The sequence below is a fragment of the Mustela erminea genome, chromosome 5 (genome assembly GCF_009829155.1).
Source record: "Mustela erminea isolate mMusErm1 chromosome 5, mMusErm1.Pri, whole genome shotgun sequence".
NCBI classification, from domain to species: domain Eukaryota; kingdom Metazoa; phylum Chordata; class Mammalia; order Carnivora; family Mustelidae; genus Mustela; species Mustela erminea.
Window position 1 is genome coordinate 84,395,213 of NC_045618.1, and position 21,159 is coordinate 84,416,371.

The 21,159-nt window shown below is 43.8% G+C and overlaps 1 long non-coding RNA gene across 1 annotated transcript in view; it reads right to left on the reverse strand.

Annotated features, from left to right (window-relative positions):
• LOC116591251 overlaps positions 1-18,280 on the reverse strand; it is a 210,024-nt gene extending 191,744 nt beyond the window's left edge. Inside the window, exons 1-2 of the long non-coding RNA XR_004285908.1 lie at positions 17,998-18,280; positions 8,801-8,862 (exon numbers count right to left, since the gene is read on the reverse strand). This is a non-coding gene — a long non-coding RNA (uncharacterized LOC116591251). The remainder of the gene's footprint in view (positions 1-8,800; positions 8,863-17,997) is intronic.
• Positions 18,281-21,159: the final 2,879 nt, after the last annotated feature.

Here is a 21,159-nt window from a genome sequence, read left to right on the forward strand (position 1 = left end):
ATGAAGCCAGCAATATTCCAAACTTAAATAGGAAATAGTATAAACATATCACCCAGAAATATGAAAGTAAACATCCAAAGGAACAGCATTAGAAGTTAAAAAAAAAAAAAAATACGTGTTGCAAACATGAATGGGGAAAGACAATTTGACCAAACACTATATCCATATAATCAATTAAATATAGTCCTATTTTTAAAAAGATTTTATTGATTTGACAGAGAAAGAGAGATCACAAGTAGGCAAAGAGGCAGGCAGAAGAGAGGGGGAAGCAGGCTCCCTGCTGAATAGGGAGCTGGATATGGGGCTCGATCCCAGGACCCTGAGATCATGACCTGAGCTGAGGGCAGAGGCCCAACCCACTGAGCCACCCAGGAGCCCCAAATATAGTCTTATTTTTTAAAAAACTTAAGAGAAAATGAGCAAGCTGGGATCTGGCTAGGTGGAAGGAAGACCGTTCTGCTCAACTCTTACATCTGCAGGAAAACAATGTACCACAAAGCTCACAGTCCAGTGGGCGAGATGTAGCCCAGCTAGGAATGATGCCTTTAAAAAACCACAGGCAGGTCCATTTGTTTCTGGCTTAAAAACACAGTTGGATTTCAGATGCCTGTTGGTGGTGGAGGGGGGGAAGCGGGGCAGGGAGGGGAGGGCCAGAGGGGAATCAAGCTACTCTGGAAAGAAAGAGCAGCATGAAAGAAGAAATCACTCAGTAACACACATGGCAATTGGCCAGACCCTGAGGATTTCAGCCTGGCTGAAGGACTACTAGTTGGGGAGCGGGGGTGGCGGAAACATTACATGGGGAGCCAAAGTTCACTTTGAGGAGTTTGCCAGCTCTGGGCAGGCTTTTAAGCCAGCATCTAATCTGTAGCTCCTGGGGGTGCTGAGATCTTGGAGCCATGCACTGACCAGAAACCTAGTCATGAAACCTCTGAAATTAGACCATTACCGACACCCGATCCTACCTTCCAACGCCCTTATGCTGTTTTGTTTTGTGGTCTCTCTGCTCCCAAGCTCAGGAATCAATTGTAAGAACACCAAAACTCTAGCAGGATGAATTCTACAGCCCTAGCAAGTTTAGATAAGAGTATCATATCAATGTTAATTTTCTGAGTTTGATCATCGTAGTACAGTTAGTTATGAGAATTCCTTGTTTTTAGAAAACATATACCAAAGTGTTTAGAAATAAAAGGCACTCATGTTTCAGGTTAGTCTGTATGTATACAACACACACACACACACACCACATCCATCTATGTACAGAGAAAAGGATAAAGCTAATGTAGTTAACATAGGAGGGATCTGGATAAAAGATAGCCAGACATTTTTTGTATTCTTCCAACTTTTCTGTAAGTTTTAAATAATGTAAAAATTGTATAGAGAAGAAACAATGCTTTAATACCACAACAAATGTACATAGTAATGATTCCCAAAGTCTTTCCTGAAAGAGGCCTGTGGTCATGTACTCAGATAACCATATACTGGGAAGAAGTAGAGGACCTAAATCTTTAAAGGCTTGCTGTACACAGGGTCTTTGTTACTCAGAAGATTGAAGCACTCTTCAGACCTCCTGCTAGAGCAGAGGTATTTGGCATTGGGTAATAAATGCATTTCAAACCTAATCCTATCCAACTCACAATGGGCCCATGGTGGTCATTTCTACAATTCCTAAATGTATAAATCGAATGGACATACTAGTTTATAAACCTCCCACTTTGGGCATTCGTTCCTTAAACAGTAGAGGAATCATAGTAGGAAGGGCCAAATGAGAGCCCCTAAAACTAGACCTATCTTTAGAAAAACCAATAAATTAAAAACCAATATTGCTTCCAGAGAAAATTAGGTTAGGGCCACTCTTAGATTTAAGTGATGGTGATGACCAACAACCTCACTGATTTTCTAATTTACCAGTATGTCTCTTACAAAAACCTGGTGCATCATGGTGGATAGCAGTGGACGGCCATAAGTTCAAACAGTAGCCTCAATTGTAGTTATTGTGCCAGATGTGGTCATCTGTACTAGACAAAATCAATACAGCCTACAGAATGGGGCATGGAGGTATTGGGCCAGCAATGCATTCTTTCTCGTATCTCTCAAGAGGAAAGATCAGAATCTGGTTGTATTCCCATGTGATGGCCAACAATGTACATGTATGGTATTGTCCTCAATTCTTAACTCTCCTACTCTCTGGTGCATCAGATTCCCAAAGTAACCTAAAACATCTGGACATTCTGCGGAACATCACATTGATCTGCCATATAGATGACATCATGTTAATGGGTCTTTATGAGCTATACAACTGGAAAGTATTCTTGATATCTTTGTAAGATATATGAGGTTTATGGGGAGAGATAGAAACCCTATGAACATTCAGAGTCTTGTTCTCTCCAAAGTTTTGGGATCCAAAGCTCTGGACCAGTCCAGGATAGCACTTCCAAAGTAAAAGACAATTTGTTTTACCTTGTACCTCCTACACCCAACGCTTGATAGCCCTTTGGGATTTTTGTGGGCGGCATCATCCATACTTGAGAATACTGCTCCGACTCATTTATCAAATGATTTTGAAGGCTTCCAGTTTTGAATGTCACCCAGAGTAAGAAAGGAATCAGAAGTGATTTCAGACCATAGTAAAAGAAATTCTGACACTTGGGCCACAGTATTGGGCAGATTTCATGGTACTAGGGGTAGCCAAAGTTACCTTATGAAGTCGTGGGCAAGCTCCAAGAAGAGAACACAGCACAGATCATTAGGGTTCTACATATATAGGGAGTAGAGGGAATTAAACACTATTTGAAAAACAGCTGGGGCGCCTGGGTGGCTCAGTGGGTTAAGCCGCTGCCTTCAGCTCAGGTCATGATCTCAGGGTCCTGGGATCGAGTCCCACATCGGGCTCTCTGCTTAGCAGGGAGCCTGCTTCCTCCTCTCTCTCTCTCTCTGCCTGCCTCTCTGCCTACTTGTGATCTCTCTCTGTCAAATAAATAAAATCTTTAAAAAAAAAAAAAAAAGAAAAAGAAAAACAGCTCCCGGCATCCTAGAGATCAAGCATCTTATCAGGGAGTATCAAGTTACCATGTACCGTGAATGCCCATCATGACCCATGCAGGCTCAGAAGCAACCCACCATAAAATTAAAGTGGGACAGCTGGGATCAGGCTCAAAGCAGGCCTAAAGATCACAAAGAATCCACAAAAACAGGTAGCCCAGATTCCCATGACACCTACCAGTAATGCACAGAGCCCCTCCCTTGGCTCACACTTAGACCTTACGGTGCGAGTTCCCTAAGATTAGCTAATAAACAAAAGAAGAAAAACATGAGCTTGATTCTTGGGCTCAGACCCCTCAGTGATGAGAGTTTCAGTCATCCCATCAAACAAGACATTTAGACCAAAAGCAGGGATAGCTGAGGGTATGAAGAATCTAAAATGAATGGAAAAAAAAAAAAAAGGAGATGATGAGTATTAATTGTGACTTCAGGACTAGCTGATCCATGGTGCTCTACTATTTCCACTAACTCTCCTCTTGTATGCTTTTTCTAGAAACCGTAACCAACCAAAATCATGAAGAATCTATGCTTTAATGAAATGAATTTAATGTGAGAAGCAATTAATCTGAATAGGCTAGACTTCATTTGATACTGTTAGTGTCCCACCCAAATCATTTTGACCGGACTGTGTACCCAGTTCTCTCAGCTGTTATGAGTGTTGGCTGATAATAGCTCATAGGCATGCCATTTATGGAAACTTGCCTTCAACTAAAGGCAACTATCTTTCCCAGAAGGCTACAATTCCCATCTCCCCACTGCTATCAACAAAGACAGTGTCATTTGCTCTCCAGACTATACCTCTCCTACCCCATCAAATAGCTACACTTTACCTGAAAGTACATTTCATGCTTTGCCTCTTTCCCTTCCTTAGACCCCCCCTTGTTTCTTTTTTCCCTTTTATAAAATACATGAATCCTGAATCCTTGTCTCATGATCTGCTTCAAGCATCAAACTTAGACATCTGTGATAGGGATAGGACTCCTATTTGAAAATCTGTGGACAGATGAAACTTTTCCTACCAATTTCTAGTAAGGTTCTGCCTTAATTAAGAAGGTTGGCTGTTAAATAGCATTAGTTCAAGATTTCTCCCAGTGCTAGTGCATATTTTTAATGAGGTTAAAAACAACAACAACAAAGGAGGGGTCAAACTAAACTAGCATGCCAGGATTTTCATGAAAGTCCAATTCCCTTTTATACGTTAGTGAATTAATAGTGAAGAAGGGATTGGAGAACAGGAGGGAAAAGGTCTCCTGCTCCCCCAGTCATCCCTGTCCCATCCTTCACTCCATCTCTTCTGCCCTGAAGCTCCAATGAGTGTCTCTACCTCCTATTTTCAAGAGTCTCTAACACTATGACAAAAACAGCATTTTAGAGGGACCAGCTTGGCAGTGGACCAGGACGGACTGGGGCTGGCAGAGAGACCGGTAGAGAGCGTGTTATGGAGAGGAGAGTGGAGGTGTGAAATGGTAAATGCCTGCTTTTCAGTGGTGGCAGCAGGAATGGAAAGAAAGGAGTAGAAATTAGATTTTAACCCAAGTGTCCTCAGGCCCCATCATCCTGTGGCCTCAACTAACACTGAAGCAACATTAATGCCCCGAATTCACAGGGTCATCCCCCTGCCTGCTGGTGTGCAACTCCTCTTCCCCATTCATTCATGGTCTACCGAAAGGGAGCCTTCTACGCCCTCGTGTCTTTCTGCCTCCACCTTCCCCTCAATGTTGGCTTCCTATACACACAGGAAGACAGTAGAGACTATCCCTCTCCCAACCCCAGTTTGTTCTTCGTGAAGACTTAAGGCATAATGAACACTGATGAAGAGCTTCTTCGGAGCAGTTGATAATATTAATTTTTATATGACCATCCCATACCACTCAGTATTGCATACAGGTGTACGTTGCCTAATCACTTAGACTGGACATTCCTTCAGGGAACAAGCCTTCTCTGCATTCTCCATGGCGTGTAGTGTATATAATGGTACAAGGCGTATTGACCATTCTCAGAATCCTGGTGGAGTGATTAACCAGTAGAGACCTGGACAAGATTTCCAAGTCATTGCCTAAGGGGAGGAAAAACCTTCATCCCATCTATGATAGTAGAAATGACTCTATGAGAGAGTACCATCTATTAATTTGATCAGACGATCATCTGGTTATTATTGGGGGCTGTAGGACACTGACACTGAAGACCTTTGACAGAGTTAAACTAGAAATAAAGAAAAGGCTGAGACAGATGGTCAAGTGAAAGAATAGCTCTTGGGCCCATAGGAGATGACTATACACGGTCAGTAGCTACAACTTAACACGCCATAAAGGGGAAACCACAGGAAAGAGAAAAGGGAGAGTGGCAGAGGCAAACACTACAGTCCCTCCTCCAAAACCCTCTGACACCTGAGAAAGGTATTCCGAATCATTTAAAAAAAAAAAAAAAGAAAGAAAAAAAAAGATTTCAGCACGTGCACAGAAGCCCTACGAGGGAAACTAATGGAAATATCCAATTTTGCTCAGTGGCTGCTTAGCTCAAGTGGGGACAACACTTTACAAAAGAGCACCAAGACTTCCCACGTGATCACGGTGATACTGTGATTTATAGCAAATTTTATATAGAAATTTTAGGATGGTTTGTTCTAGCTCTGTGAAAAATGCTGAGGTCTATTTTTTAAGGTTTTTTTATTTGTTTATTGGACAGACAGAGATCACAAGTAGGCAGAGGGTCAGGCAGAGAGAGAGGGGCAAGCAGGCTCCCTTCTGAGCAGAGAGCCTGATGCCAGGCTGGATCGTAGGACCTTGAGATCGTGACCTGAGCCGAAGGCAGAGGCTTAATCCACTGAGCCACCCAGGGGCCCCTGGGGTATTTTGATGGGGATTGCATTAAATACATAGATTGCTTTGGGTAGCATAGACATTTTAACAATGTTTGTTCTTCCAATCCAAGAGCATGGAATGTTTTTCCCTTTCTTTATGTCCTCTTTGACTTCTCTCATAAGTGTTCTATAGTTCTCAGAGTACAGATCTTTTATTTCTTTGGTTAGATTTATTCCTAGGTATATTACTGTTTTGGGCACAATTATAAATGGGATCATTTCTTTGATTTCTTTTTCTGCTGCTTCATTATTGGTGAATAGAAATGCAACAGGCTTCTGTATATTGACCTTGTATCTTGCAACTTTGCTGGATTCGTGTATTGGTTTTAGCAATTTTTTGGTGGAGTCTTTCAGGTTTTCTACATAGACTATCATTTCGTTCTCAAATAGTGAAAGTCTGACCTCTTCCATGCTAATTTGGATGCCTTTTGTTTTTGTTGTTGTTGTTGTCTGATAACGGAGGCTAACACTTCCAGTACTGTGTGGAAAGGCAGTGGTAAGAGTGGACATTCTTGTTCCTGATCATAGAGGGAAAACTCTGTTTTTCCCCAATGAAGAGGATACTAGCAGGGGGTCTTTCATATATGGCCTTTATGATGTTGAGGTATGTTCCATCTATACCTACTCTGTTGAGGGTCAAAACCCTTGGACTCTCATGTGATGAGACCAATAAAGGTAGCTTTTTTTTTTTTTAAGATTTTATTTGTTTATTTGACAGACAGAGATCACAAGTAGACAGAGAGGCAGAAGGGGGTTGGGAGGAAGCAGGCTCCCTGCTGAGCAGAGAACCCGATGCAGGACTCAATCCCAGGACACTGAGATCATGACCTGAGCCGAAGGCAGCCGCTTAACCCACTGAGCCACCCAGGCACCCATAAAGATAGCTTTTGTTAGGTTAAGGAAGAGACCCAGGAAAGCACCAACACAAGGGGGCTGGCCACCAGCAGAACCAACCAAGCTATTAGAGGATTGGAATTTTCAGCCCTACTGTACCACCCCTCCCCAATACACACCTCCTGGAAGGGGAGAGGCTGGAGATCGAAACCCCCAATGGCCAAGGATTTAATTAGCTATACCTGTGTGATGAAGCCTCTGTAAAAACCCTAAAGGAGAGGATCTGGAGAGCTTCCCAGTTGGTGAACAGATGGAGATGCCAGGAAAGTGGTGTGCTTAGAGAGGGCATGGAAGCTACCCACCCTTTCCCCCGACTTTGCCCTACTTCTCTTCTACCTGGCTGTTCCTGAGTTATATAGCCTTTTATGATAATAAACAGTGATCTACTAAAATCCTTCTCAGAGTTCTAAAAGCTGTTCTAGCCAATCAGTCAAACCCAAGGCAGGGATTGTTGAAACCTCCTACCCACAGCTCTTCAGTAGCCCGAGTGACAACCTGGACCATAACTGGTGACTGAAGCTGGGCACCAGTGGGGAGAGTCTTGTAGGACGGAGCCTTCCCATCTGTGGGATCTGACACTATCTCCAGGTAGTGTCAGAATGGAGATCAATTGTAAGACACCCCACTGGTGTCAGAGAATTGCTTGGTGGTGTGTTAAGAAAACACAAACACATTAGAATTGGTGTCAGAATCATAGCTGGAGATCAGAAGCGGAATCAGGAGAGTCGTCATCACTCAGTTATGCAATGTTATTAAGCAACTACTTTATAAAAGCTAATTCAGCTAGGTAATTTGTTTCCCCAAGGGCATATACAGAACCAAGTAAAATAAAACATGCTCATTAGTAGCTACAAAGGCAGTCTGTGAGGAATTCCTTGAAATTCGTCGCATAGCGTAATGGGAAATTAAGACCCGGGATAAGACTGGAGTGGTATTTAATTTTGTCTTGAACAGATAAGATTTGGGCAGGCAAAAGGACAGGAGAGTCAAGATTTTTTCTCTTCCACCAGCTTATTGTTCTTCCAAATATATTCTAATTGCAAAGTCAAAAGAAACCCATCCCCTGGGCGCCTGGGTGGCTCAGTGGGTTAAAGCGTCTGCCTTGGGCTCAGGTCATGATCCCAGGGTCTTGGGATCAAGCCTGGCATTGGGCTCTCTGCTTGGCAGGGAGCCTGCTTCCTCCTCTCTCTCTGCCTGCCTTTCTCCCTCCTTATGGTCTCTATTTGTCAAATAAATAAATAAAATCTTAAGAAAGAAAGAAAGAAAGAGAGAGAGAGAGAGAGAAACAAACAAACAAACAAACCCATCCCTGCTCCTGGAACAACAGTTTCAAAACCCAAATCCAGCGCTTGGTGGAGGAGGGGTGCGGCTACCAAGGACGGCACTGTTAAATAAAAACCAGTGTCCATGCACGAATACAAGTTACAAGTTCAGGGCTGCACCAGACAAAGTCAACCAGAAGAATGAACTCCTTCTCCGGGTGCAGTACCAACCCCACCTGCCTCAGCCCCCCCTCACCCTCCCTCCTCCGCCCCCCCTCACCCCGCACCGAGCAACCTTGAAAGTCCTTGGATTCAAGGGGAAGGCACTCGAGGCAGCGGGCCCTGCACTAGCAGTTAAATGCGGAGGTCGCCCTCCCTTGATTTTGTAGCCTTAGAAAACAGAGCCACTCCATTACCGCTAATAATGTAGGCCGAAAAGCAGAGACAAGAACGCTTTGCTTTTGAAGCTGAATCCCCACAGGAAAGCTGCTTTGCTCTGCGTAGGCAGAAAGAGACAAAGAGTTGCAAGACACAGCCACATCCGCCAGCACTTTCATCTCCTTGCTGCCTAGCTACCCTCGTAGGTAGAGCTCGCGGAGGGAAAATTCTGAGGCCAGCCCCAGAATGAGCAGGCACGTAGCTCCTGAGCTTGGGGAACACAACCTGGGCAAGGTTTTTAGTGACACGAACTCTGAAGAGCCAGCTCTCCCTTGACCACGAAGGTCTGAGAAAGCGTTCTTACCTCTTCTTGTCTCTTCGCTCCCATCTGCTTTCCCCGTTGGTTCTTCGGGCCTCCTCCTCAGGCTGCAAGGAGAAAGGGCAAAGATGCTGTATTATTTGAAACCAGAGGTAGATTACTATGGTTGAAAAATCAGCGAGAGCAAGAAGATTTGCAGCACCAGTTTCCACCGCCTCCTCACTTCGTTGACTTCGACGAGACAATCCCCATCCCTGCTGATGCTGATCCCCCCTACCGCTTGCTCCCTCCATCTTGGGTTCCTCCAGTGGCTACACAGACCTTCCTAATTTTAAGCCAAGTGTGGCTTTCAGGTGTTCTGAGGAATAGCAAGGAACGAGTAGAAAAAGAATAACTGAAGAGGAAAATATTTCCCTGAGCAGAGAGGAGAAAAATCTGCCAATTAGAGAGCAATACTTAAAAGAGAGACGGAAAAGCAGAGACAGACCTAAATCCAGATCACCTGAACTTAGAGACTTGGTGGAGAATTTCTGATTTTCAGCTCTAGTAGATTAAAGAATATAAAAAATTAACATGAACAAAGAGGATTTAATAGTGATCTATAGGCATACTGCTAACTTTGTAGTCTTCTGAAAATAGACATTCTCAAATGAAATAAGTAAAAACATGCACATACAAGAATTTTAACAAAATTCTTGGTTCAGAACAACAACAACAAAAAAACCTCTAAAGTCAGACTGTTCAGAAATAATGAAACTCTTAGTAGGAAGAAGCATTCAATTGTTACCTGTGTGTCACTTTTTTAAAGACTACTTTACACTTAATCCTCATAACACTATGAGGGAGATGTTATTACTCTATATTTCAGGTGAGGAAATGGGGACACATAAAAGTCAAATAGCTCGCCCAATGTCGAGTGGCAGAATCAGAACTTGAGTTGGCCATCATGTTGTGATCTTGTCGCCCCCAACCAGACATCCTAGATCTAAAGCCCACATCTTTAACCACGTGACAGTAAAATTTCATAAAACCCCACAGGAATGGCCAAATCACAAAGAGGAAAATGCATACCCTCAATAGCTTTTTATTATTTAAAAAACAGATTAGGGGAGACAAGATCGCAACATGATGGCCGACTCAGTAAAGGAGCCCATTGCCTCCTTTGGCATTAAATGTGTAGGGGAAGGAAAAAGGAAAAAAAAAAAGTGGAAATTGTACTGCCCGGGCCGAAGATCTGTCAGTGTCTATGTGATGGTGGGGAGGTGAGACATGAAGACACAAGCTAAGGACAGATAAGAGTGTGGCTTTGACTAGCAATCCCATGAGGATTACAGCATCCTTGCATATAGAGTCAAAATTGAGTTCTGTGATGACATCTCTAATGATTTTGATGTTAGTCACTCGCTAAATTGCTACAAATGGGGAACTTCCAGAATGAAATGGTTAAGAGCCCAGGCTGTTGTATCAGATCTTGCCTTGAGACTATGGCTTGGCCACCTGCTGGTCTTAGGATCTTGGTAAAGTTACTGAACCTCACTTTCCCCTTATATAAAAAATGGGGAAAACAATAGCTACCACCACCACACCATCTCCTGAAGTTGTAAGAACTAATTCTAAACACTAAAGTACCTGGCACAGAAGAGCTTCATTCTCTCATTTTATATGTGTTCTACACATGCACACATGCGCACACACACACACAGAGCACAGCACTGACAGATAAAGGGCCATCAGCAGACCAAAAATTGAAGAATATCCACCCTCCAAAAGTCAGAGTGGATAGAAATAAAGTGTCAGAAGAAACCACGAGACTTCACAGTCTCCATAATGATCAGCTAGGGTATTTGGGCAAGGCCCTCTTGATAACAAAACAAAAACAAACCTAAAGTCACCTGGTAAAATGTTAAAAAAATAAAACACAGACACATCTTTCTTAAAAGCAGGAGGAGCTAAGAACAGAGAAATAACCAGAAGGAAAGGAACTCTGAAGATAAATGAGCACAGAAACCACTTATGTCCAGAGATCTGTTGCTTCCATTAGACTTGAGCTTGCACTAGAAAGAATTTTGGTCACAAAAGGGACATAAGTCCCTCCCTCACACGAGATGGGAAGTCTAACGGGAGATGCTACCCTCAATAAGCCAGGACCCATAGCTGAGGATGAACCAGAGGAACCCAGGCCTTCCGTGAGATCTTGCATCCAAGACAGACCCCGAACTCAAGGCTCAAACTAGGATTAGGGTAGTCCTGGACTAGAATTTCCCTCAGGTGCCAAACAGAAGCGAATTCGAATGCCCTCTGGAGCAATGTAGCTTTCTTCTAGTTCCCCATTGGTTCTTAGAGATCGTCCAAGGGTAATAGTCAGGAATCGGTGATGAGGATGCATGTTAAAAACAAGCTACCTTCATAAGGAACAACATGGAGGACATTAGGAGAAGGAAAGGAAAAATGAACTGGGGGAAATCAGAGGGGAGATGAACCATGAGAGACTGTGGACTCTGAGAAACAAATAGGGTTTTGGAGGGGAGGGGGGTGGAGGGATGGGAGAGCCTGGTGGTGGGTAATAAGGAGGGCACGTATTGCACGGAGCCCTGGGTGTGGTGCATGAACAATGAATCTTGGAACGCTGAAAAAATAAAATAAAACTAAAAAAAAAAACAAAACAACAACAACAAAAAAAAAAACACAAAAAAAACAAGTTACCTTGAGGGAGAAAAGCAGATATATACATACACCCACGTGCACACGTGTGTGCAAATCCACAAAAGAGTTGGCCTGTGAAAGAATTCTGATTATTTTTGTTTGTTTTTGTTTATTTATTTGACAGAGAGAGATCACAAGTAGATAGAGAGGCAGGCAGAGAGATAGGAAGGGAAGCAGGCTCCCCGCGGAGCAGAGAGCCCGATGCGGGGCTTGATCCCAGGACTCCAGGATCATGACCTGAGCTGAAGGCAGAGGCTTAACCCACTGAGCCACCCAGGTGCCCCAGAATTCTCATTATGTTTAGTGAAATATGTAAGCTATGCCTAAGCAGGGTACAAGAAGTTTTCATCAAGTGATTTTGAATCACTTGAATCAAATAGAACAAAAGAATCAAATAGAACTTCTACCATTAAAAGATGTGATAGCCAAAGTTAAGAAAGAAGTGGGTGGAGAAGTTAACAGAAGCTCAGGAGCAGGTATAAAAACCAAAGCAAGTTCTCCATAATATGTAGCCCAGAGAAACAAACAGAAAAACTGGTAAGAAGTAAGAGGTACAGATCTAAGAACAAGGGAATTCAGTCGGGGTCTCCAAAGAAGGAAGTAGGACAGAGACCACATTTGAAAAGATAATGGCTGAGAATTTTCCTTAACCGTAATTCAAGAAGCTCAGTGAATTCTAATTATAGTAAGTAAAAATAAGTCCATACCTAGACACATCACAGTAAAATTTAAAATTTCTAAAAAGCAAAAACAAGGAGTATACTTCTAATGAAGTCTGAGGGGGGAAAAAACAAACTTTTTTTTTTTTTTAAAGATTTTATTTGTTTATTTGAGAGAAGAGAGATCACAGCTACGAAGAAAAGCAGGCAGAGAGAGAGGAGGAAGCAGGCTCCCTGCTGAGCAGAGAGCCTGATGTGGGGCTTGATCCCAGGACCCTGGGATCATGACCTGAGCCGAAGGCAGAGACTTTAACCCACTGAGCCACCCAGGCACCCCAAAACAAACTTTTTAAAAAGATTTTATTCTTTTATTTGGCAAAGAGAAAGGAATGGAGCACAAGCAGGGGGAGCGGCAGGCAGAGGGAGAGGGGGAAGCAGGCTCCCTGCTGAGTAGGAAGCTCCATGTGGGACTCGATCCCAAGACCTGGGATCATGACCTGAGCCAAAGGCAAAGTCTTTAACCCACCAAGCCACCCAGGCACCCCCCCAAAATAGACTTTATTTCTCTTTCAAGATTTTATTTATTTCAAACAGAGAGAGAGATCGAGAGATTATGAGCAGGGTAAGGGGAGAGGGAGAAACAGTCTCTCTGCTGAGTAGGGAGCCCAACGTGGGCCTCAATCCTGGAACTCTAGATCATGACCTGAGCTGAAGGCAGATGCTTAACTGACTGAGCCACCCAGGTACCCCCAAAAAAGATTTTCTTAAAAAGAGTGCTGGACTGACAGCAACAAGAGAGAAAAAAAGTAGGATAATCTTTTAGTACGTTGACGATCATCATCAACCTAACATTCCCAGTGAAAATATTTCTAGAACGAAGGTGAAATAAAGACATTTCCAGAAAAAGAGTTTATCATCCAAACAAGGGAAAATATAACAAATGCCCTTTGGGCAATAGCAAATATGATCCAAAACTGTTGATCAGAGATGAAAAGGATTTGTGAGTTCATGTAAATAAACACTGAACGCATCAAGTAGATCTTGTGGTTTCTAAATATAGAAAAGTCATTACCTTTTCTAAATGGAGGGTAGAATTACCGATGAACTTTAGACTTTGATACATCCCGGGATTTTTCAGGATAACATAAGAGGAATAGAGAAAGAATGTAGAATGCCTAAACTAGTAGGGGAAAAGTGAACTTACAAAAAATTTTAAAGATTCAAGAAAAGAAAAAAGTATAAAGTACAAAATAAGATTAAATTCAAATAAAAAAGTGATCACACTTCATTTAACTGAAACAGAAACTAAAGAAGGAGGAAACTCTCTACGAGCTGATAAAAATATATCCTGAATATCACCCCATCAGTGACAAAGCAAGAGGCAAAAAAGCTACCTGTCACCTTTTGTAGAAGAAAAGGAAAAATGAAAATGTGCATGCTTATTTTTGCAAAATAAAACCAAAGATAAATGAGAAAATCAGCGGCCTATGGGGGAAGAGGCCGTTAGCATCTATGAAGTAGAAGTGGTAGAGAGGGAACGAGACTTCTAAGTACACCTGTTCATAGAGCTTTGACTTTTGAACCATGTTAATATTTTATGCATTCAAAAATTAAATTGAAACAAGAGTGGGGAAAACACGAAAGCTGAATGCAAATAGAAACAAAAGAACTCAACCATATATCACATTGACTGTATCCATAACTATACACATAATTACACAGAAGGAAAAAATTAATCTAAATAATTTCTGAACGCAGTACTCTGACAATACACTTTCAGTGGAACACAGTTTAGTCTAAGGACAGAAAGAAAGCTGCAAAGAAAATGTTTAAACGACTTAGTTTGCTGTTGAAGAAGCCATTATGAAATACTGTCAATTTATCACAGAACGGAACCAACCTGTTGTTGGGAACCCAGGTTCTCATTGTGGGAGATGAGAGTTACAACTGTCGAAGGTGGACGAAGAGAAAAAAAAAAAAACAACCCTGTGATATTAAAATAGAATTAAGAGACCTCATCAGTGTCAACTTGAGATCGCTTAGCCCCCCACAGAAAGGCCCTAGAAGCAATTACATCTCTGTACCGAGTGCTGTGGTATCCAGACCTTAGTTCGGAACACTGCTCCCCACTTTAAAGGAACATTAGGATACCTTAGAGAAAGGAGAGATTGCAGGGCTGAGACTGGGTAAGTTTAAAAGAAGCTGGAAAGATCTTGCCCTGGAAAAGTTAGGAAGTGCGCTCAGGCCTGGTGGGGAGTCTCACAAGAACAGGCTCCCTGAACACCGGAGCTTGAAAGGGCTCAGGATGGCCAAACTGGGGAGAATTGAAGCATCAGAATGAAAAAGGACAGGAGCAGATTGTAACACTGGATCAACAAAATCATTCACGAATCCATCCACCCTGATCGCAAAACCTTATTTTAAAAGGAACGGCGCAAGAGAGGAGAGAAAGGGAGAGCTTTTCTGGAGAGAAGAATGCCGACCAGTGACTGCCACGGGAAAGACAAAAATCGAAAATCATTGTTTTGCAAGCGTAAGCATCACCAATGGATGGTAACATAATGGGGTAAGAGATTGCAGCGGAGTAGAGTATAGAGAAACCCTACAGACATCTACCTTAGCCAAGGAATCAAACTTACGATAACAAGACAAACCATCCCAAGTGTCCCTTACCCACCCCCCCCACCCCCCCGCTGATGAGAACACAGCATTGTCTGGGTTGTACTCTGGCCAGCAATATCTCCCTAGGCCGAACCGGAAACAGGGAAGGAGTCAGACAAATACAAATAGAGGGATAGCCTGCAAAACAAATGAGCTGGGATCTTGAACAAGAGACACACACAGGCAAAATAAAAAACCTAAGGATGGAAATTTAAAAAAGAAAAAAAAAAAAAAAGAGTCTGGGTCTCTGTTCTTCATTAGTAAATATTATGGGATAATCCCCTGTTAAAGAAAAAAATAAATCCAAAAGGAAAACATAGAAACCGATGGCAACCAAGAAGGCAATTAAAAAACCAACAAACAAAAGCCCTCTAAAAATTCTTCATTACAGGAAAAAAAAATAATAATAATGACCCTAGAACGAGTATCTGAGATTTTCTTAATAGGAGAGGTGGTTGGAATCGAGAAGGATCTGAAGATGTGTAGACGTGGTTGTTTTGTACAAGAGGAAGCTACAGATTCTGATGAACTCCAGGGGATAAGAAAATATTTAGATGCACATCAAAAATTCAAGGTTAACTACTAGAAAAATATAGCATATTGCTTCTGAATGACTTCAGTGAAAAATAGGAACAAGAACAAAAGCAAACAAAGAAGAAGTTGATCAAAGACAGGAAAGTAACAAAACAAGAAACTAAGCAGGGTAAAATAAGGTACATCACTCCAAACACATCAGGGACTCCAACGGAGGGCTTGTAGGAGGAGAAACAAAGCCAGGAGCTATTTACAAGAGATACCCCTAAAATAAAACACCACCACAAAGTCAAAAAGAAAGAAATGGAAAAAAAAAAAACCCACCACCTATCAGAAAAATTCTACAAGAATACTGTAATGTCAGATAATACAGAGTTAGAGGCAACAGTCACTAACAGAAAACAAAGAGTGTATATTTTTTAAAAATCATAGTCCACAAAAACCCTAATGGTCACACACAGTTGTGTATTAGCCCCAGAATTTCCAAGTACAGAAAGCAAAAAATCTTCATAAAAATATAAGAAAGGAAAATCCCTAAGCACAGGAGTAGGTCTAACATCCTTGGAATCCACCCCTATATTCCTTTCCAGGTTTCTCCTGATTTCTTAGCAAAGTCTTACAGGCTCTTTAGTGTGTAAGTCACTTTTTCTCAGGTGAAAGTATATTTCTGTCCCCAGAGCTTGCTAGGAATGGACCCCAGTGATAGAGCTAAGTGTGACAAGGATGGCTGGGGTGGGTCTTCAGAAGAATGAATATCCCCTTTGGAGACATCTACCCTAGCTGATTGTGTAGGTTTTAAGCAAAGGAATGCAAGCCCTTCCGTGGGCACGACCCTTCCGTGGGCACGACCCTTCCGTGGGCACGGGAAGCTTGCAGTGATTTGGGGTTTCAAGACTGTTCATTTTGTCAGAGTCTAACCAGACATTTCCATTCCTAGTTTTGGAATCCCATCCTTTCCCAGTCAATGCCCTAAACTTGAATGAAAGAAACTCGGCAACACTATGAACTTAGCACTCCTAACTCTCCAATCCACACAATTACATTTTGTACCTGACTTTTAGCAATATCAGCCCTGTGACTACGGAAGTACTAATCCTTGGAGTGCTATAAGAAAAACTCTGTGCTATCCTGTAATCAGACCAGAATCTGAGCTGAGAACAAATGGACTTGAACTTGTCCTTTCCTCTCTGTAAACGCTCTAGTAGACTCAGGCCAATCCACTTCCACGGCTCTGTTCTTTAGCCCTGTTCTTTTAGTTCTTTATCTAAGATTCCAGTCCAGCAGTTGCTGGGGATCTCAAGACATTTGCTTCCAATGACACTGCATCACAAGTAACCCCAGGTGATAGCTCGATTCCTTGTCATTCCTTGGAATGCCAAAGATTGCCAGCATCCCATTTCCCATTAGCAAGGAGCAGAGTATTGCACTTAAGCCTAGAGCAAATACCGTGTGTGTGTGTGTGTGTGTGTGTGTGTGTGTGTGTGTGTGTGAGAGAGAGAGAGAGAGAGAGAATGAGAGTGAGAGAGAGAGAGAGATTGAGATTTATTTTCAGGGACCACTCCCAGTACCAATTCTATCACTCAGGGTCCAGGCAAGAGACAAACTGCATAGGAATTTGATCAGGGAAGATTAATAGGAGAAACTCTCTATAGGGAGGATATAGTAATAGAGAACAGGGCTAAGGAAGAGCAACCAAGGAAAAAACAAACGGGCTCCCCCCCCTTCCCTAGAGATCCCCAGATTCAGATCTCTTGTTAGAGGACAAGCCTACAGCCCACTGGATGATGGAGGAGCATTCTAGATGGCCTAGGGCCAGACCTGGTCCGTGCGGGGAGCTGAGGCTAGGGTCAGGAAGCCTCCAGCTGGGTGCCCACAAGCCGAGCAGATGGTCTGGGGGCTGGGGACACAGCTTGCTGGAGGGTAAGCCTCTCTCAGTGTCCTACATAGTCCCATGACTGCTGGAGACAAGCCCAATGGGAAGGTGCCCCTGCCTCCTGCAACGTCCCTATAGCACCCTCTACCGACAAAGGTTGGCATTGTGCCGACTGGCAAAGGAAAAAGGTCTTGCAGAGTCTAACTCCACTCTCCCTACAGAGAAGGGTACATTTGGAGACAGTAAATTGGTAACTAACTTATTTGCTCTCCATGCAGCCCCTTTTCCTTCACCCAACTCTATTGCTGTCCCAGGGCTCTTGACCTGGCTCAGTAACCAAACCTCTCATTCCCAGTGGGGTTAGCCCTGGGCAGTGCTGCCTGAAGAGTGCAGAGCCATCTGCCAACCTGTATTATGGACCTACTGGTCCCAGGACAGAACCCAGGCAGAGCCCTAGATGTCTGTCATCCATGGTTCTCGGCATCCTCCTTGGGCAAGGAAACTCCCCTGATAGCTTAATCAATTGCTCCAGTTGACAGTGGGTCATGTTGTTGTCATTCACGGTTGCCCATGTACCAGGTAGGAGTCCTGAAGCCAGGACAGCCAGGTGGCTCCCTCAACGTCCAAATTAAAGAGCACTATCACTGTGCCTCCTGGAGGAAGCCTGTGGCCATCGGGCACTAACAGCTCAGAGCTCGCTGAGCCCAGGTTCAGAGGGACAGGAAACACTTTGTAAGTGAGTTATCTTATCATCAGCAGGAATGGGGGGAAAGTTACTGAGGAAAAAACTGAAGCATACAGAGGTTAGGTACCTTGCAGAGGTTGCACGTTTACAGACTGCTAATCAGGAATTCGAAACCATGCCTGGCTCCGAAGTCCACGTCGTTTCCACGATGCCTTGTGGCCTCCCCGCTATCTGCTGGGCTGCTGTGAAGTATCGGCGATGACCACCACATCACACCCCAGCCTCCTGGGCTCCGTCTCAGCACCCAGGAGAATCGCCAACATCTCACAGACACATGACGCCCATGGTCGCCCCTGGCTGCCTGCAGCTTCCCCTGCGGGTGTACGCTGCCCATCACCCGAAAAACGGCATTTCCCCCAACAACATTGAAACTGGGCGTCCCACCCGTGCAGCCAGAGGGCTCTTCCCTTATCTCAGAACCCAACTCGCTCCAGGCTTGAAAGCACGACAGCGGCACAGGCTCACGGGTCCAGCCAGCAACTGTGTCACCACCCTTCCGACCCTGCGGGTAGCGGACACAGAGTCTGGCTCAAGGGTGGCAACAGTGACTTTGCAGGGGAGAAAAAGCATGCGACCTGCAACCCGGAGGAGCCGGAGAAACTTTAAGCTGCTGAGGGAGGAACCCCTGACCTCTAAGAACGCCTTTAAGCACCAGCCTGGCTGTTTGGGCGAAGGAGCCCTTCCAGGTGGTTAGCTGTCACTAATGCCTCTCCTTGGAGATGGTGGGCGTGACTGACGCAGCCTCAAGCTCTCTGCTTTATGATGATTTCTAACTGGCGGCACCCTGATGGATGCAAGAGAAACATACGGCTCAGACTTAGGGAAAAATATGAATTGGATCCTATAGGTCCTTCTGAGTCTAATACAGAGTCTTCTTCTTTTTTTTTGTTTGTTTGTTTTGTTTGTTTGTTTGTTTGTTTTAGAAGCAGCTGGTCATAATCTAATAGAGAAAGAAATGACCGTGATGTAGTTATTCTCTGGAGCACATGTTTCACTCCCAAGACCAGACTCCGATGTGGGTTTAAGAAACGCGATCTAATTTGTGTGGCTCTAAATTCTCAGCCAGGGTCTGGTATGTCTCATCCATCCACTCATTCCATTTTACCACCGAGTCCAGGGAGGGACAAGGCAGAGCCCACCTCCGGAAATGGTGTGAAATGAAAACAAGTGCTTGCCATCGCCCACCCCCTGCATTCCTCCCTCCGTTCCCTGGAGCCCAATCCCCCTCTGCTCTGCTTTCCCCCACTGCAACCTATTTCCTGCATCTCTCAGACCCCAGATACGGAGAGCCGTGAATCTGATTCACAGATCAGAGCACATGTGAACAACAAATAGGCAATGTACCATCATCTAAGTAGATGTGTATTAAAATCTAGCTTTCACCTCTTAAGTGACAAGTGATTGCAATGACTTCATTTCTGCTTTAAAAAAAAAAAGAAAAAGAAAAGAAAAGAAAGAGGGAATGTCAGTGATCCTATGCAATCTGGAAGGGCCCACACTGCCCACATCCTTTTTCAGAAGAAACAGCCTCATAGGGAACACAGCCACAGCACTGGCAGACACCTGACCGTGGGATGGTCAGTCCAGGCTTCTGTTCTGGCCCAAAAAGGTGAGCTCTGAAAATCATATTTTTCTGGAAAATTGGAAAACTGGAGGCAGCCAGAATGGCAGTTAGCTAGGCTATCATGGTCTGGAAGAAATTGTCCAGCCAAGAGAAGGAGGGCAGAAGAGAGAAACTGAGGGGGATAGCAGCCTTGAGAGTTTCCTTAGTCCGTGACTGCTTTCTAGGCTTCCAGAACAAGTCCAAGGAGTCCTCTTCTGTTGGCCTGTTCTTAGATGTCCATGACATTTCCTCTTGAATTTCAACACTGTGACAGTAGGTGAGCAAGAGGTCGATCAGTTAGTCACAGAGCTCAGAGCAAAATCTTGGCCTCCAAACCAAAACTGATGAATCTACCCTCAAAAGTAGGGGCGATTATGAGAACACCCAGCAATTGCATGGCAGAGGCCCCACTTCATTGGGAATGAAGGTCTGTCTGGTCAGACGCTGGCAAATGTGTACTGGCCTCCAGCTTAAGGTGGGACCATGGATCAGGGCACTTGAAAGGAGGCCATCCACAATAGCTTCACACCTCCCTAAATGAGGTCATGCTGCAAGAGCTTACCATAAATTAGCAAGTGTGAGACAGTCTTCACATTTCTCCCAACTAGACTCCACCCTTCCAGCATCACCCCACTTTCCATGGTGCCTGAAAGGAGTGAGGGTGGGACCCTTCAGAAACACAGGGAAAATCTCCCTGGTCTGGTGGCCAGACCAAATCCTTAGGTGGAACTCAAGTAGTCACTTCAAAATTTGGTTGCTCTGTATCCACATGAGTTCAAATGAGGCAGGGTATGGCCTTCAGAACAGGGAGAGAATCTCACCGAAGCTCTTGGGGGAGATTGTGGCAAAAAGACGTACAGTATTAGTGGCCCTGGTGAAAAGCAGAGGCATGCTGTCTCTCATAGAGGAGGACCGCTCACTCCTTCACATGATCCCTGTTGAGCTCTACCAGTGATGTCCAGTTTTGCACAGACCCAGAAGAAACTTATATATAAAAAAAAATAGGTAACCCTTGCATATTTTTAAGCTAATATCTAAGTATTTCATTTTGAGTTTAAACAGTTGCAAACAATGTCACTTACAGAATAAATGTTGACATTGCAAAATAAAACTTTTTTTATTCTCTTAAATGTAAAAATAGAAGTGGATAGTGAGATAGAATATGACTGGAGGTTGAAATGGGAGGCTGAGAAATCCTCTTTATGGAGCTGAGATGATCAGTATCCAGGCATAGTGGTAGGACAAGAATTCTCTAGGCAGAGGAAACAAGTGCAAAGGTCCTGAGGCAGGGACAAACCTGATTTGTTTGAAGATCAGGACAATGTTAGTCTTGCAGACACATAGCAGACAAAGAAAAAAGTAGCAGGAGAGAGGCTGTAAGACAGGGGGATAGCCAGGGGCTAGATTGTGTAGAATTCTGAAGGCCATTTGTGCTGATTTCTTTTTGCCCCGCCCAACTCTTCACCTTTATGTCCTGTCCTGGGCCTTAGGAGCCTGACCTGTGTCTCTGTCAGTGGACTTGGGTGATAGGTGACTTCTAGATGCGTTTAGCCAACGTTGTGCTCCAGCAGGTCTGAAGAGGAAAAAGCAGGAGGGTGGGGTTTTTATTCCATTTGCTCCCTTCTT